We start from the raw sequence: 17427 nt of genomic DNA, 5'->3' as shown, positions 1-17427 counted from the left end.
CAAGGAAAAAAAACCCAAACCCCCCCCCCCCAAAAAAAAAAAAAAAAAAAAAAAAAAACCCCACCAAACCAAAAAAAAAAAAACCAAAACGGGGAGAGGAAAGTAAAAAAAGAGGGACAAACTTTCAGCTTGGATGGGGCGCAGGCAGGGGAGGGAAGTTCAACCTGGAGGTTTTTAACAGAGTGATTCCCTACCAGGAGATGTTTTGCCTTTCTGAAAACTAGTTTCCAATTATGGTCTGACACTGATGAAAAATAATTGAAATATTGTGTGAACCAGAAGAGGAGTTAGTAAATTTGTGTAGTAATATTTGACTTTCTTTTAAGGTTGGACACAAAACTGAATTAATTCATTTACCTGAGAGGTGTTGTACTGTAAGAAAAGAGAGGGAAAGTAAACTGGTTTTGTAGTTTAAAGGAATAAAGTATGTCTGAATACTCACCATAAAACAATATTTTAATTTTAAAAAAACTTTAAAGCCAAGAAAAACTCCAAAGTAGATAGTTATTAACCAATAGCGGTTGTCTGTGGGTGACCATTTAAGCAGTATAGCTCAGGACAGGATGAAGGCATTTGAATAAGGAATATTTTGATATATCCTGTAGAGGGACCCTGATTACTGCTGATACAGTATGCTGGTATAGAATGTAATCAACGTAACGCAAATAAGCAACTCTGAGCAATTTCCCATTCTTGAAAGTAAAAAAGTTCATTTCCTGGTAGAGATGCACATTTCAAAAACACTGCTTGGCACTAGGAAGTGTGAATTGCTTCCACACTCCTTACAAACATTATCAGCTCTGTGCCTGTCTATGATACATAACATGTTTGGTTACAATGATATTAGGCAATGGCATGGAAAGCAGTTATTCCAATTACCTGCTGTATTCTTTCAGCAAGAAGTCGGATTAAATTTTAGGGGTGGAGGAAAGGCTCTTTACATTTCAGCCACAAAAGGGTTAACATAACTAGATCCAGATAACAATCAATTGATAAATGACGATTGAACCACATAGATAGTACTGGATTGCCTGCTTAGTATTAGATCTTTTTCAACAGATTTAGACTGTGTGGTCTCTGAAATACCAGAAAATGTTCAACACTGACAAAGAAAGGAAACAAAACTAAATAGAAGGGAATCACAATGTGTAAGAGGGTCAAATAGTCTGAGACAACTAGCTTATTAAACCATACCAAACATGTATGTACTCAAGCTAGGCAATTTGGTTGCTATTTTTCCTTTTTAAATAATATGTTTTATGTACTAATTCTTGAATAGTAACTGGATTTTTTACATTATTGAACATGAATGCCCATGTTGTACTCTGTATAGAAAGGGAAAAGTAATGTACTAAATGAGTAAATGTGTAGTGGATGCTACATCACTGTGAATTGGCATACATACACAGTAGCACTGAAAAGGTGGTAACATCAAACAGATTTATTTCTTAAAAGTCTGCTCTTGACACGTTTGCTTACTTGTTAATCTCCTTGTCATATTTTGTTTGTTTGTTTATCATGTGCTAAACATATCCAGTGCAAATATGCTTCCATCATGCTTTTAAGAGGAGGGTAAGTTATTTTGCTAAATGCATTTCTCTCCTCTTTAAGGGCAACATTTTGTCTTATATTTCTGATTTGCTGGGGCTGTTATAACTTGCTGGCTTGCACATACAGTGTGCAAGTGGAGTTTGCAAATTTGTGTCTCAGTGACAGTGTTTCTTAGTAAATTACTAAAATTTTGAATATTGTTTTCTGTTACTATTTTTATTCATTTGCTAGTTAATTATTTTCAGTCCATCTTCTGGAAATGTAAGTATTTTTACAACTTTTCGTATACTTTAAGAAAAATTGTTTTCGTGAGTACAAATAACATGAAGTTATGAAATGTACATAAGTTGCAAGCAAAGTTTGGCATGGTTTGAAAGAACTGTTTAGCGAAACTTTTCCAGCTATACACAGTAATGCTAGGGACATTTCTCTTTTAAATATCTATGTGTAATGCTGCTTTTTCACATATTTTTAGAAGCAAACGAGCTCTGAACCCCATCACTTTCCCTTGGAATTGTAACTTAAACAGGTTTTTAGTGGAAAAATAAAAGCATAGCAAGATTTATTTAGAACAAAACAAAACCTTTCAATCCCTCTCTCGTCTTACCTCTCAACTCACACTGCACTGCTGTTTGCATAATATAGATTCCTAATAACTTTCCTCGGAATAAAAAGAAAAGCAACTTCATTGTGATATGTGTCTTAGAAAAATTAGGATTGATTATACAAGTTTGTGCTATTAACAGCAATTATGATGGTACATATTTTTGGACTGTTTTCTTTCGCAAATGGGAGCACAAAAAAACTGTATCTCCACATTCCAGAGCAAATTTAGATTTTGGTGGGGTGAGAGGGGAAGAGGAATACTATCCTAAATTACCTGTGAGAAGTTTATGACATGGCCACTTGATTGCATTGTTTTGCCTATGTACCTTTTGTCCATGTAAAAGTCTGTGATTTGCTTGAAAGGGGTCATCCCTTCTGTATACAGAAGAATGTCTGATAACCTCAAAGGGCGTAAATCTTAACTTTTAAAAAGGAGTGCTTCTTTGGGTCACTTTGATCAGTGACAGGTCGAGAATGAGCAGAAACCCTTGGCTTCTTTTCCATGCTCATCTGGTTAGGTCCAGGGCACGCACTGCCCATTCTAGTTCTGGCAAGGAGTTGTTAACAACAGAAAAGAAGGTCTGGGTTTGATTGATTAAAAAAAAAAAAAAAGAAAAAAAAAGAGGCTTTTGTGATTGTCTGCTTTCATAAATGTTTTGTGCATTTGTCAGAATAATAAATGCCATTTTTCTTCAACCAGTTACCTTAAGGGCTGTAATGTTCTAAAATACTTAAAAGTCATTTCAGAAATGAGACTGTAAGAGAAATGGCTGTAACCTACAGTGACACAAAATGCCAGAGCCATCCACCTTTTTGTTGAGAAAGAAGTATGTTTAATCCATTTCAGATAAAAAGGTAATAGCCTTTCCAGAAGCTATTTTCAACATGAGAGTGAAAAAGCAGTATACAGAATTATAAATGGATCTGTGCATCATTATATAGTAATTTAGGATTCACTCAATGATGTAACAAAATTAACAACATAATTTCATTGTGTAACTGTATCTTATTAAAGAACAACTGTCTGACATTCTCTTACAGTTGCTTTATTTAACTTCATGCAAATATTATTAGTAGTGACATTTCTCTATTGTACATTAGATTCTCTCATTAGCATGATGTGTTAGTTATCACCAGAGAAATCACTTCTAGATAGGTGAGCGAGAAGCCAAGAAAACGAAAAATTAAATCAATGATGTATATTAATATAGACGCATCTGTTCACAAGAGATATGGTACAGTAAATTCAACTTTTTTTCCTTGCATAAATGCATGCTTATCCCAAGGAAAACTAAATAATACTTATAATATGTGGAGTATGTGCTTATACTACTGGAAGTATTAAATTGCATACAGTGTGCACTGCCTATTTTGAGCTCTGCTTGTATTCTTACATCTGATAGTTCCTAGCATTGATGTAGACATAGGCACATAAACTGTTTATTTAACCTGTATTTAAAAATAGGAGAGTAGTGTAATGTCTAATGGATTGAAGGTGAAAGATTTTTAAATGTTTCTGGGTTGCTGGTCATAGAGGTTGTATGCCATTTTAACATTTATTAAGTAATTAACTGTTTTACTGTACCATATAACCATGTACATGTGAAAGGAGTTCAAACTTAATTAGACAACAGGCTGTAATGCCATACATTGATGTGCTGTGAACATTTTGAGAGGAAGACTGGCATTGGTAAAACACATTTCATAGTTTAAAGTAGTTAACAATTACCTTTGAAAGTAAACATCAGCAAATATAACAGTCTTACAATTGTAGATATATTTATGACACCATTTTAAAGATGAGCTGAGCCCCGATGGGGTTTTCTCTTTTTTTTATGCTGTTTTATGCTGTTGTATGTCTCTTTTTCATAATTGTTTGTGTCCTAATATTAATTTAGAAGCTTTATGGGTTACACACTGTCTTATTTCAGACACTTGCTTTAATTTTGTTGATTATTTTGGTAAGGCATGGTTTAAATGTGTACTTGTCCTTTTATCAAATTGAAAATATTTGCTTCAAGATTTTTTTGCTGCTTCTAGTGTACCTCAGGATAGAAGCATTGGGAAATATTGTACCTGACAAAAATGCGGGATGCTTTGTGTGGCATATATAACTGGACTTACAAGTACATGCAATAATAATACATGACTATGTGCATGATGCATGATTAAGAGTAAAAAATCTGTCTCAATATCTTCTCTCACTGTGTTCAGTATTTAAAGGAGAACTAAAATGCAGCATATTGTTTCCCTTTCCCTTCTATACATATTAATCTTGCACATATACACATACAGTGTTTGAACATATTTGTGCCATTCTATATCTGTTGATGATGTGCTAAAACTGTCAGAGCTTTGAGATATGTATGCACAACACTGTAAAATCTGCATGAATCATTGAAACATATTAAATCACTTGCTTAAGTATATATTGTGCAATAAGTACTAGTGTTTAACACTTTAAAATACACAGTTTTATATTTTTTGATTTTGTATTTTAGTAGTTAACTTATTCATGTATAGTTTTATAGAGATTTGATTAATGTAGTGACGGAACAGATTTGGTATATAAAACAGCAGCAGAGTCTCCTGCTCTTATGTCAGGGTTAAAAGCCAAGGCAAATCTTCCCTAACTAATTAGATGCTGAGTAAGGCATCTTAGTGAAGTTGGGGCAAAAGTGAATGGGTCACAGCTGAGGCAAGATTGCAAGGACTGTAGTGATAGTGAAAGCATTCACATTTGCCAGGTCATTGTGACACTGTGCTGATTGCAAAGGAACACCCTGTTCACTGATACAGAACTGCCGTCATAAAGTAGAATCAGAAACAAAAGCTTTAAAGAGCATTTACTTCTTACTAGAAATGCTCAAAACATACGCTGTGTATAGCTTCCTTTGCTCAGTTATTTTTCTTGAACAATAGTGCTTGTACTATTGTAAAAGGATTTGCTTTGTAGACTAATGTTTCTTCACAGTTTAGAAGAATTTCCAAACTTGAGGCTCCTAGTATACCCAGGAGGTGATGAATCATACTGGCTCAAGAAACAGAAGGCTGAAACAGAGAAGAGGGAGAAAGGGAGAATTCCGCTGTTACTGTCTCAATAATTAAGTTTGGAAAGGGAACCAGTAATGCAGCTTTTTGCTATAATTCAGGGAGTGTAAAGACAAAATTTCAGCATCTAGATAACCTGTTATCAAGGGGATTATTTTTTGCCCAGACGACCTGTAGAAAAGAGTAAACTGAAAAAGAGTTTTTATATAATGAATTTCTGCATGTTTATATACAGTCTTTCAATGAAGTAAAATGCATTCTTTAGTTTAACATCAGCCTGTCTAACAAATGTCCAAAATAAGAGACTGTACACCAGCCTATGAACAGGCATCTGTTGCTTTACTGTTCACCCCACTCATTATTGTAATGCCGTAATGCCTCCTTTTCTTTACTGAAAAACTTGACAACTGTTTTCTAAAATATTTTTGCTCACTGACAGAGAAAACAGTGCCACTTGTATGGCTGTGCCACGTAATGTTTTGGCGTTTAAAGGCCATCTCTTTTGGAGGGTGGGGGGGTAAGCCTCCCAGAACTGCTTTGATCAGTGTGAACTTGCCAACAGTGTACCATTGATGCTATTCTGACTCTCTCGGGAAGCCAGTGCATCCCCATCCTCTACTGATGATGCGTATCTGTGCACTTGTGCAAAGGGAAGGAGAGTGTCATCTGCCACTTATGGAGCATGGGAGTTCAGAAAAGAGAATGTCATGATTACAGTCCTGCTGTTCCCTTCCATGCACCACACAGAATTCAGCAGTCTTCTTTTACAAAGAAAATAATAAGCGGTACTTTAAGAAGTTTTGTGGAAAGTGAGAAAATTTATTCTGGGCTTGTCATTGAAGTTGAAATGTACTGTCACTCACAGGTAAACTTACTGTGATATTTGAAGTGGTGTTTTTTTCTGAAAATGGACCACAACACAGATACATGAGTAGAGATCGGTGCTGCAGACTACCTGTGGGTTTTCGAATATTTCCCTTATAAAGGATGTTGAGTGACATGGTAAATGCATGTCTATTTTTTGTGATACCTATTGGAATTGATGTTCAAAACACGGCTTTAATTGTCCTTTTTTTTCTCAGTAATTTTTAACAACTCAGGGAACAGCAAGACACACCTAATGAAAACAAGTTGTTTATTTGTGGTATTTCTTTTCAAACTTTATTTCACCAGAACTCCAGGAAAGGAGATAGATTACCTGAATCTCTGCATGTGTGTTTTCTCCATGTGTTCTTTAGTGTATTACTTAAAGATTGATATCTTTAAAGTGCAATACTTCTAGCTTTGAACAGTTTAGTTCTTTTCATCTGAACAATTCAACATTTGGTGCACTGTAAGAGGAAAGATCCTTTGCAGAATGCAAAGGATCGCTGTGATCCAAGCATATGTTTTCCATTCATGTCATTGGAGGCTCTGTCATGCATCAAGGACAACATATAGTTTAGGTACAGAATCACAGATAGCAGTGTGCTACAGCCTTCAGAGTGAGCTGTAAGCAGGAGCTCAATTCTGTAAGCCTTCTGTACATGTGTAACTTTTATGAAGCTAAATGCGCAGGTATTTTGCAAAACAAGATTCTGTGGTGGTAGAGAAAGTTGCCTTTGTGTATTTTAATCTCTTCTATCACTTAAACACCAAGGAGAGGAGCATAATTTTAAAAATTTTAAATAGCTATTGCACTTTCTTAAGGAAACCTAAACCTGTTTTCCTGGTTTATTAAAATCCAGAAATTAAGCAAGGTTCTCTGTTAAAGTCTGGTCAGGTGTGAGCTTTTAGACATTATGGGCCTCTGCATTGCTTTATGTCTCTGTTGCTGAAAGCTCTGTTTTTTGTGTGTTAGCTTGGAAGCTGAGGTAAGAAAGTTAACACAGTGCAAAATTATGGTTGCTTTCTGATTGTCTCTGAACTTCTGAATTTTTTCAACCAGAAATCACAGAATGAAATGTGGGCAGGATAATTCAACATGAAATAAATTAAAGGAGTAATGTTTACAGGACTACTTGTTAACTGGAATTGCCAACTTTTCCAAAGAAAAAGTAGCAACCTAACAGAATAAAGGGTGATTTAATCAATAAGGTAGCATTTTGAAAGGAATTATTTTAGTTTACATAAAAATTTGGCTTCCCAAAGTCTCCTTTCTTCTCTGTTTTCTTATTAGAAATATATATGTATAAAAACAAGCCAGAAGATGTTATTGTCAGATCTTTTTATGCAGATTGATTTTCTTTTAGCATATTCATTGCCCTTTGCCTGCACAGAATACAAAACCTTGTGTACTGTATTGCAGTTTTATTGCTGCTTTCAGAGAGATGTCTTGTGAGATGTTACGGCTCCTGCAGAAGTACAACGGCAAAATGTCATTTTATGATAGATCATTATTGATACCCTTTATTTATTTATGTCTTTCCTCATTTTTCTTTCCCTGCAGTTTTTCTTTCTCTGTATATATATCTGAATATGTATTAAAAGAAAAATTCCTCTTGGTAGTAATTGAATAATTAAAGCAATCTTGATTATAAGTGTCTATAGGAAGACATAAAGGGCAGAAAAGAGAAACATCACTTCCAAGGATGGTTTAATGTAAATGCTGACATGGAGAGTTCAGTGTTGTTTTATTTTAGTGTGTCTGTATGCAAAGAACATGATAAAAATGTGTGATGTCCTGGATTATCACATAGAAGGCGGTGAAAGGCATCTCAATTTGATTTCTACTTTGTGCAATTTCTTAACCAAGGCATTGCTAACATTTGAAAAAGAAAACCCTTATTGTATTTGTATTCTTGTATATCAAATATGTTTATTTGACAAAGAATATATCAAGAAAAATGGGAAAATTAAACTCATGGAATACTTGAATACTATTATTTTCCACACAGACTTAGTAGACAAAAATAAATAAGACTGGACTTCAGTGAATTGTTCAAAATCAAATTAAGTTGTTGAAATTAAGCCCACAAATGTGTATCACTGTGTTCAGACTTAGTCCTTAATTAAAAATGAGCCTTTTCTTTCTTTGCAAGAATTCTCTAAAAAATTTTATAGCAATCTGTAAAGTGGAATTCGTAGGAAAACAGTCTCCTCGGAAGTGGTAGCAGCAGTTTTTCTGAGTAATGGACATGTTTTCCCACTTTGTGTCACAACTTTTAGTAGCTGTTTGTTCCTTGGACAGTTTACTTTTTAAAATACATAAATTTGATAAGAACATCTCAAATAGATGTCTTGGGGATGAGAGAGGTAAAACCTAATGAAGAGTATGCAAGGAAAAAATAATTGCTTCCAGCTGGCTTTATATAATAAAACTACTATTAAAATGAGGAGCTCCATTAACAAGCCTTTAATCATATATTTTCTTACATTTCTAAATAAACTAAATAGTCTTTTAAAAAAAATAACACTTAAATGAGTAAAGTGTGACAGCTCTCACACTAGCCAGGGAAAAATATTAAGAAGCACCAAGTCATCTACCCTGCCTTAATGCCCCACAGCAGTTGACATTGCTGGAATGCCTCCTGCAGCTGGTGGCATATGACTGTCATTTGCAGGCAGGATATACGGAGAGTTTACACAATGGAGGCATTCATGAAAGTGTTCCTCATCTGGGACTCCTGCAAGCTCTCATTTTATTGACCCTGTCAGAATTTAACTGGTAGGCTGTCAAATTATGTGTTGCTTTATCTAATATTAGTTTTTCTTTTAAATTAGAATGCGCAGAAGAAAGGCTTGTGGAAAGCAGGTATGAAAAGCAAAAAGAACTTCTGGCTTGCTGTTTCTGAACCAGGAAAGAAACGTAACAACTGTGTAAAAACTTTATAATTTGTTCTGAAAATTGTAGATTTTAAAATTCTGTATCTTGTTCATGATTAAATAATATTGCTTACTTATGATTTTTTTCAGGGTTTGGAGTAGGGTGGGGTTTTTTACCATTCAAAGCCTTAAACAGAAATCTGTTTTCTGAATTACTGTGCTCCTTAAGTGTAACTCAAACATTGGTATACAAACAGTTTCATGAAACAGCTCACCCTAATTGTTCGTGCTCTTAAAGATGGCAGGAAAACTGCTCTTTTTACAAACTTCTCTAGAAAGGGATTTATTCATATGTTTTGCTGCATCTTCATGCAGAATGACATGAAGAAATGCCCAGTGAGAACTGCCCATTAGCAGTTTTGATTATGTTCTTCAAACAGTGTAATAATCTGAAAGTTGATTGATGATTTTAAATATGTTATTTATATCACAGATTAACTGCTTATTAATTCAGTGGTGTTGAGACATGACCTCTCGGAAGCCATAATTTGCATAAAAAAAGTAGAATGTATGCACAGCTTCATTGATATCTGGGAGAGAACTAGTTACAGCAGCAGACAGCACACCAAAACATTGGCTTCATGCAGATGGAGCATACTGCAAAGGAAGTACCTTACGCAGTGAGTTACTCATTTTAATAGATCCTCCTATCCACTAGTCCATTGTTAATGCAGTGTTGAAGTTCAGTTCAGGGTGAAGACGGAAAGAGACAGAAAGGGAATGAGAACAAATGGTCAGATTAAAGGAAAATTTTAACCTGGGGTCTATCAATGACTTCCTTTCTGCTAGGAAAAAAAACCCTCAACTCACCCTATATGTTTTTGTTTATGTTTGGAAATAAGGGACATCTATCTGTCTGACATGGTATCTCATTGTCGTAGGTTTTATTTACTACATTTTTTTATAATTGTTCTATTCTTGAAAAAAAAAAAAAAAAGTTGGATTTCTACTCTAATAGTAATAGCTGAATAGTAAACACTGTTTTAAATTGTAAAATGTGTAGGACTGGCTGTGTTTGTTTCCAGTGTACAATATCCATTTTATTTGTACGTTGATTTCCTCCTCCTATCAATGACAATAATTTTGTCACAAAAGACAAAATCATCTAAGTAGAATGTTATTATACTATTTTGAAAGACCTCTTAAAATATTGCTCTGGAATCTACTGAGATTTTAAATTTTCTGTGCAGGGATAAATAAGAGAACTGAAACATCTAAATTTAGTTGAAAATAGGCACTTTTAACCCTTTGATACAGCATTCTGAAGGCATTGGCTCCCCTAAATATTAAAAAAATACTTGTATAAGCTGCAATTATTAATTGATATTTAAGAATCCACAGATAATTTGTTTAGAAGTACTTGGCAAATGTATTGTCTCTCTCTCTCGAATTTTCATTTGAAGGAAAATGCTACTTCTCCAGTTTTGGCATAGCAATTATTGTAAAGTGGCATTTTTTGTTTTGTTTTCATTAAAAACTGAGGAAAAATTCAGGTACCTACTGGCATATATTTTTGTTAATGATGGTAGTTTCTTTTGTGGCTTCCCAGTCTGATTGTCTAAGAAGTGATGTAAAAGCTGGGGTTTTGAACATGAGCAAGAACATGGAAAATATTCAGACGATAATAAACATGGACAGTGATTTTTCTACATCATCAGACCTATCTGTAAAATTGTTTAAAATAATTTCTATCTATTTTCTTGTGGTGAAAGCCTCATTGAGTTAGTCACCCTATCAGTACACTATTACAGGTGTAAATTTTCTGCTTATACAAAAGGTTTTTGTGGCAATGCAATTCTTTACAATGCTAGAAAATTATAATTTTAAGTGTTTAGTCCTTTTCTCATTGAAATCAATACAAATATAGTCTATAATCACAAAATTGTTGTGAGGGCTTTTCCCCGTCTTTCCCCAGGAAAACGTAATTCACGTTTTTCTTCTTCCCTGATGGAGCATGTTAAATATTAAATAAAGAAAAAATTGTAAAAGTGAAATTTGGGAAATGCATTAAAGCATTGCACTCTAGTTTCAAATAATGTATTATTTGTAAAAGCATGACCTTTAAAGTCTAGTTTCTTCAAAATTTTAATTATACACTTATGAGAGACTGTGTGGTATATGCTAGTTTAAAAAAATAATCCTCTGGTAACTCAGTGCTCAATAACTCTGATAATTCATGCATTTTAGACTTTAAAATGCAATTTTAATATTGCATAAAAATATATGGTTTCTTAACCTATCTTTTCATGTATTAAATCTTTCAGAAGGCAATGGAAGAAAATTATTTCAATTATAGCATAGACAGTAATGATGTTAAAAAGGAAAACACCACAAACCCCCAGAACAAAACTAACGTAGATCTAAACATCTTTAGTTGATATTTATGTATCTTCTGCATGAAAGTGCGTAGACATAAAATTATGTATTTGTCCACATGCTTATTTTATTTTATTTATATTTATTGCTTTGTTTCAATGTTGAGGATAAAAAGTCAGGTGTGAAGATGTTAAAGCAATTCCATCCATAAGCAGGTTTATAAAGAGGAAGTTGAAATTTTGTTTTCTATAAACAGACCCAAATAAATCATGTTTCCTATGATTTTTAAATTTACATTTTTAATGACCTTTTTTTAATGATACCAAACTAAAATAAAACTCTTCTAAGATGTAAAGTTCATGAAATACCTTAATTTTTAAATGTGTAAAGTAATGCTGTTAGCAGGAGACTGATTTTAAATGACTGGGGTTTTTTTTTCTGAGCCTGTCCTTTCTGTACCACATCACTATCTCTTCCAAATTTCAGCAGTGGTCAGGTGTGGCATTTTGTTTCTATCCACTGACTTGCATATGCATGTTTATACACCTACAAACTGTAAAAAGAAAACTGACTAAATGTGGCTTCAGGGAAAAGAAAGGAGTGGTGGGCACAGATACCAGCTGGAGCTTGATGCATGTGTTCTCTTCTGTGGCACTGTTTTGTTGTTGATGTGGGAATGTAGCTAAACAGTGGCTACAGATGCTCCACTAAATAAGGATCCACATAAATTCCAGCTGTGAACTTGTGATTCATCTTTCCCTGCACAAAAGATATGTTTCCATATGTCCCATTATGTTCCATATTTGATTTTTATCACACACTGTGTGCCAGTCTGAATCTTGTCTGCATGCTTTTTGTGAATTCTGTAACCCTTTCTTTCTTTCTCCTTTCAATTAGTTATAACACACACTAGCCTCCATGCAAAAAAATCCCCATTATAATCATACAATGTCCTTGTAAATAATTTTTAAATTAATAAGGTATGTAAATAATGTATCCATGTAACCACCATAACACTGAGACTTGACATATCTAAAAAAATTATGCTTTCCACTTGGAAAATATTTCTGTAGAAGCTAACTCTGACATCCTTAAAATGATCAGATTCCTAAATAATTTAATTTTTAAAATTACCTGTATCTTACTTTATCTACTATAGAAGCATTTTTTCTGATGTTATCTGTAATAATTTCAGATAGCTAATGTACATAGCCTCTTTATGTTTTTAAGCATGTAATTGCTTCATAAGGAATTTTATTTTGAATTAGGAATAATATAATTTTTTAACTGTTAATGCTCTATCAGATTCACTGAAAAGAATGGCAAAACCATCAGTGGTTCCATGGTACCAAATAAAATATGTCAATTCATATTTTTTTAAAATATTGCTCTTATTCATTATATTCTTCAGATTGGAATTTAGAGTATTTCTTCTTTTGCTATGATATGGCAGATATGGAAATTGGCTTCTAGAAATTTAGGTATCCAGGCCCCAAGGGCATAGAAATTCCTATAGTTTAAGATAACAAAAGACAAAGTAAGGATTTGAAAATGCTAGCTGAATTTCAGTGTTTTGACTCAGCTTATTGCAGTATAGTTAGGAGAAACATGGTCCCAGAATTCTAATTGGAATGAAATATGGCTGCTGGTCACCTCTGTAAGAAACAGTGCTGCGAGAGCTTTGCACTGTTTTACTTGTGATTGTCATTGACTACCACGAAACCACTCAAAATGTGAGGCAGAAGTCAGCATTATTTGCTAGATAGATGTGGTCTAGAAAGTCACTGTCTTTGTGAAGGTAAAACCTCAGTGGTTGCTGTGATTATTAAAGTCATTATTAAAGCACTAAATTTGGTCATTGGTTTTTGCAAGTTTTTGAAGCCAATGCTTTTAGCTCCAGAAAAATTTTAAAATTACATATCTGGAACTGGATGAAATGCTCACCATCTTCAGAAGTGAAGTTCCTGTGCAGGTGTTATAGCAGTGCTGTAATATCCATACAGTCAATTACAGTATACTCACTCACATAGGTACTTGTAATTCTGTTGACTGAAGAAAAGTGTTATGAGAGTACAATATTCACAAGCAAGGTATATCAAAGCAAATACTAATATATGCTATAAGAAAGCATCATTTAGTGGTGTGCAGAATTTGACGTCCAGTGCCCTTTTTGTCTATTGTGTTTAGGGAAAGACAGGTTCTGTCCATAATTCAAAATCTCCAGGCAAGCCAGGTATCAGCATTATACCAACATTTTTGAAAGGAATGGATAGTTAATTAGTTTGTATTTTAAACTGAATGTGTTTGTGTTATTCAATTCAGATTTCAATAGGAATGAAAGGGAGAATACCTAGAAAAAATGCCGAATAAATGGGGTCTGTTCTCAGCTATGGCTGAGGTTCCACTGAGTTGAACCACTAGTCATTGTGAAATTCCAATCAAAATGCAGATAAGTTTGGCATAAACATAATAAAGTGTTGCTGTGTTTCCAGAACTGTAAAGAAGACACTAACTCATGAAGAGGCTGGAGACTATCAGTTTATTTTACAGCTAGTTTAGGTGTTTCAAGTCAAGTGAGTTGTGCTGCTTGTAACAAAGCATCTGCAAAGTGCGTTGTGTGACATTGATATTCTGTGTACAAGAAGTTTGATGTCAACACAGCTGTGACTTACCACTTTTAGCAACCTTCTCAACTGGGAATTAGATAAAATACTTTTAATTTGGGCATGAGGTTGGGTGAGAGTACTGGGACGGGAGTATAATTTCAGATGCTATTAATTTTCATAAAATAACATTTGTGTGCTTTGTCTTGCCAGATACTCTACAATGCTTTTCCTCATTTCACGTGCCAGGCTGTTTTTATATTATCATTTCCTTCTCTGCTATGTTTATCTTTTCTGAAAATGGTGAATGTAAGCTATTACTGACTGGGTGGGTGGCACACATTTTCACAGTAACTTTTAAAACACAGAGCAAGCATTTTATTTGGGTTTTAAAAACCACTGAGAGAACCTAATGCAGCTGCTTTCATGGCATCAAAGTAAAACATGTAAAAATCTCACTTTCTATTCTAAATAACCTTAGGGCTGTTGAGTCAGATATTTCTGGGTTGACGTGTTTTGCACAGGAGTGACAGTGGCATGGGGTATATATAGTAAATCCTAGTGTTCCACTGAATCTCTTCACTCTTTCATGAGCTTCACAGGGTACTCATCCTTAACAAAATGTCAAGTTAAAACATGTCACTTTGCCACAGTTGAAATTACTTACTTGTTTTTAATCAAAAAACAACTCTTAATGGGCTGTTTTACTGTAGGCAGTGAGGAAAAGAGCTTTCTAGTTTAGCAGCAAGTAGTTCCTCTGAACCATTATTTGCTGTCATTTCTACTTCTCATCCAGCAGTGTGAAGGAGGTTACATGATTAAAATCTGAGCTGAATCAGGATGGTGCAGCATATCCTACACCAGATAGGATTAATATGTTTAGGAAATCTAAGGTTTTTTAAATGAAGGTCTTTCTATGCTATTTAGGAGTAGTCCTGCTTTTCCTAGGAACTTTACTATATCTGTGATATCTGTTGACAGCAGATACTGCTGATACCGCTGGTAGTAAAGGTGATTTGTGGTACAGTGCCTCTTTGATTTTAGTTTTCCAAAACTCAGGATGAATTTAAGGTGAGAGGTGCCATATATTCAACATAATCCTTGGATCCCATCCTGTGAAGGAGAAGGCTTTCTTAACCTGTGTTAGATGCTCAAGCTGTATGGGTTCAGTGAATTTAGTTCACATTCTTTTTAAGACTGAAATGGCTCTTCAGTTTCTAGGCTAGCTAATAATCCTCCTCTTAACTATGCTGTACATATCGCAGATGGTGCTTGACAGACAAGTCAGTGTCTCAGAGGTCACCACAACACCATTAGCTAGATCACTATGCCCTTTGTTTCTTGAGGATGCTTCTGCTACTATACTTGTTTATTGAAAAAAATTGTAGGAGTAAACTTTGGGGTTTGTTCTAAAAGGAAACCTTAACCACTTCTCTCCTCACCAACAAGTGCTTCAAACGTGGAGTTGTTTTTTGTCAATGAAGTGCTCTGAAGTTTAGCATTCTGCTAATACAGGTATGATCGCTGGTCTAGTTCTCTTCTTTGCCGTTCTTTTGTGCGAAGATCCAACTCTGAGAATGACTGATATTTTAATTTCTTGTCATAGTTGCCTTTTAGAGCTTTCATTGTGTTTTGAGGGCTTATTTCAGCACCTGACAAAGAGGAACATTTAAAGCTTTCTAGAGATTCTGGTGTCCAAAGCCTTATGTGTTCATTCAGTGTAGTTTGAAAACACTGAAATTACTAAAGGGTGTTTTAAAAGCAAATAGGAAGAAGTGAGGCTTTTTACACCATTGTTTTTTGCTTTATTGAAATATTTACAACCATAGCCATAGAAGTCAGAACACCTTTGTCATAGGTGCAGAAACATACAATGAAAAATCTCCTTTCTGTTTTGTGTAATACGTGTTTATGAATGTATTTTACAGCAAAAAATGTATTTCTCCTGCCTTGTTACTAAGAGTCTGCACTTACGTGTTATATTACTTTACAGTAATATGCTATAAATATACTTTACAAAAGTAATATGACTTTACAAGGCACAGATTTGGAGAGATAACTTGCAAATTCCAAAGCTTTTTTTTAAATCTGAGACAAAGACAATTCCTGAGGCGAGTTCATCTCTACTGTTAATGGAAGTCTACAATTTTTTGCTTAAACTTTTTGTACTTAAACTTATTGTGCAATGCCAGATTAATTTTAAAGTTCTCTCACTATATATGACACACATGTTGCTTTTTCTGTTACATTTGAGAAGTCAAGTGAAAGTACAGTCTCACAGAATTGTCTCTTTGAAATATTTTGTAGTTGTTTGTGCATTTTCAGTAATAGATGTTCAGGTACGTATATGCTCCATTACTTTGGTGTGCAATTTCATTTGAGTATTTTGAATGTCTTATTTCTGTAGTCTCCTGGTTTTCCTAATTTGTTACCTTTGATACCAGCTGAAACTCCATTTTTTAAACATTGTTTTAGTTTGTTTTATTTTTGTGTAAGCAGTAGGAATTGCATTTGTCTGTCAGTCAACAAATACAGGAAAGACTTGAGCTCTTTATGAGATTTCCATTGGTTTCCAGATAGTTAAACCATTATTAGGATTTAACAGTATATTGCAAAGTGAGCAGTACCATCCTGGATGAAAGAAATTTTCTGTATACTAAAAAGAATCTGAGTACAATGGACAACATTTCCAAACAGAAACACAAATGTTCTTTTGTAGTACATGATCATTGTGACACAGGGAAGCATGTTGTACAAATGATTTTTTATCTACATGAAATATACATTTAAAAAATGTGAATTCATTTAGCTAGCAACTCTGTAAATATTTTTAAACTACTTTTCCAGTGTAGGAAATTTCCATTTTAATTAGATTGCTACAGGTTAATAGAGGGATGGGAGAGATGCTGGAAGTTAATTTGTATCCAGGCAAACTCAGCTAATTTCTTATATCTTTATACTGCTGTATCTCCTTTACCATCCTATTACTTCTAAATTTCAAGGTTCCTGGAATATCAAGAAAATACTTAATATTACAAAAAATCTTCGTTATTCACACAACTATTTGAATTGGCATTTCTTAGTGTCCTTGTCCCCACCCCCCGCCACACAGCTGTCACTAACAGAGGAAAAGGACTGGGGGGAGGGAATGAGGGAGCCCTGCTAAAATCGTGTCACGTAGCACTAATTCATCTGCTCTCATTAGAGTGAGCGAGGGACAGCAGTGATGGCCAAGAGCTGCACTCCACACATGACACACGAACAGTTTGGGGAATAGAAAATTGCTTTCTCAGGAAGCCCAGCCAATTAAGGACTTGACCATATTGAATGTCAAGTGTTAATTTAGGTTTTTCTTCATTTTCCCAGTAGTAATGCGGGTCCTGTGATGAGCAAATACATGTCAAGTAAAAGTTGATTGCATGAAGGACCTGGGTATTATATGTCACTGACAAGTCACAAATGTACTCTAGTCTTTTAACCCCTTAGGTGAGTCCAG

General features: G+C 34.5%; 1 protein-coding gene across 10 annotated transcripts in view; it reads left to right on the top strand.

The window, feature by feature from the left end:
• The window catches only part of BNC2 (basonuclin zinc finger protein 2), a 346571-nt gene that overhangs the window by 105718 nt on the left and 223426 nt on the right, over nt 1–17427 (top strand). The gene's annotated exons all lie outside the window — the stretch shown is intronic.

The sequence above is a fragment of the Prinia subflava genome, chromosome Z, assembly GCF_021018805.1.
Source record: "Prinia subflava isolate CZ2003 ecotype Zambia chromosome Z, Cam_Psub_1.2, whole genome shotgun sequence".
Taxonomy (NCBI): Eukaryota; Metazoa; Chordata; class Aves; order Passeriformes; family Cisticolidae; genus Prinia; species Prinia subflava.
The sequence above is the reverse complement of the archived record's forward strand: the minus strand, read 5'-3'. Positions and strand labels throughout refer to the sequence as shown.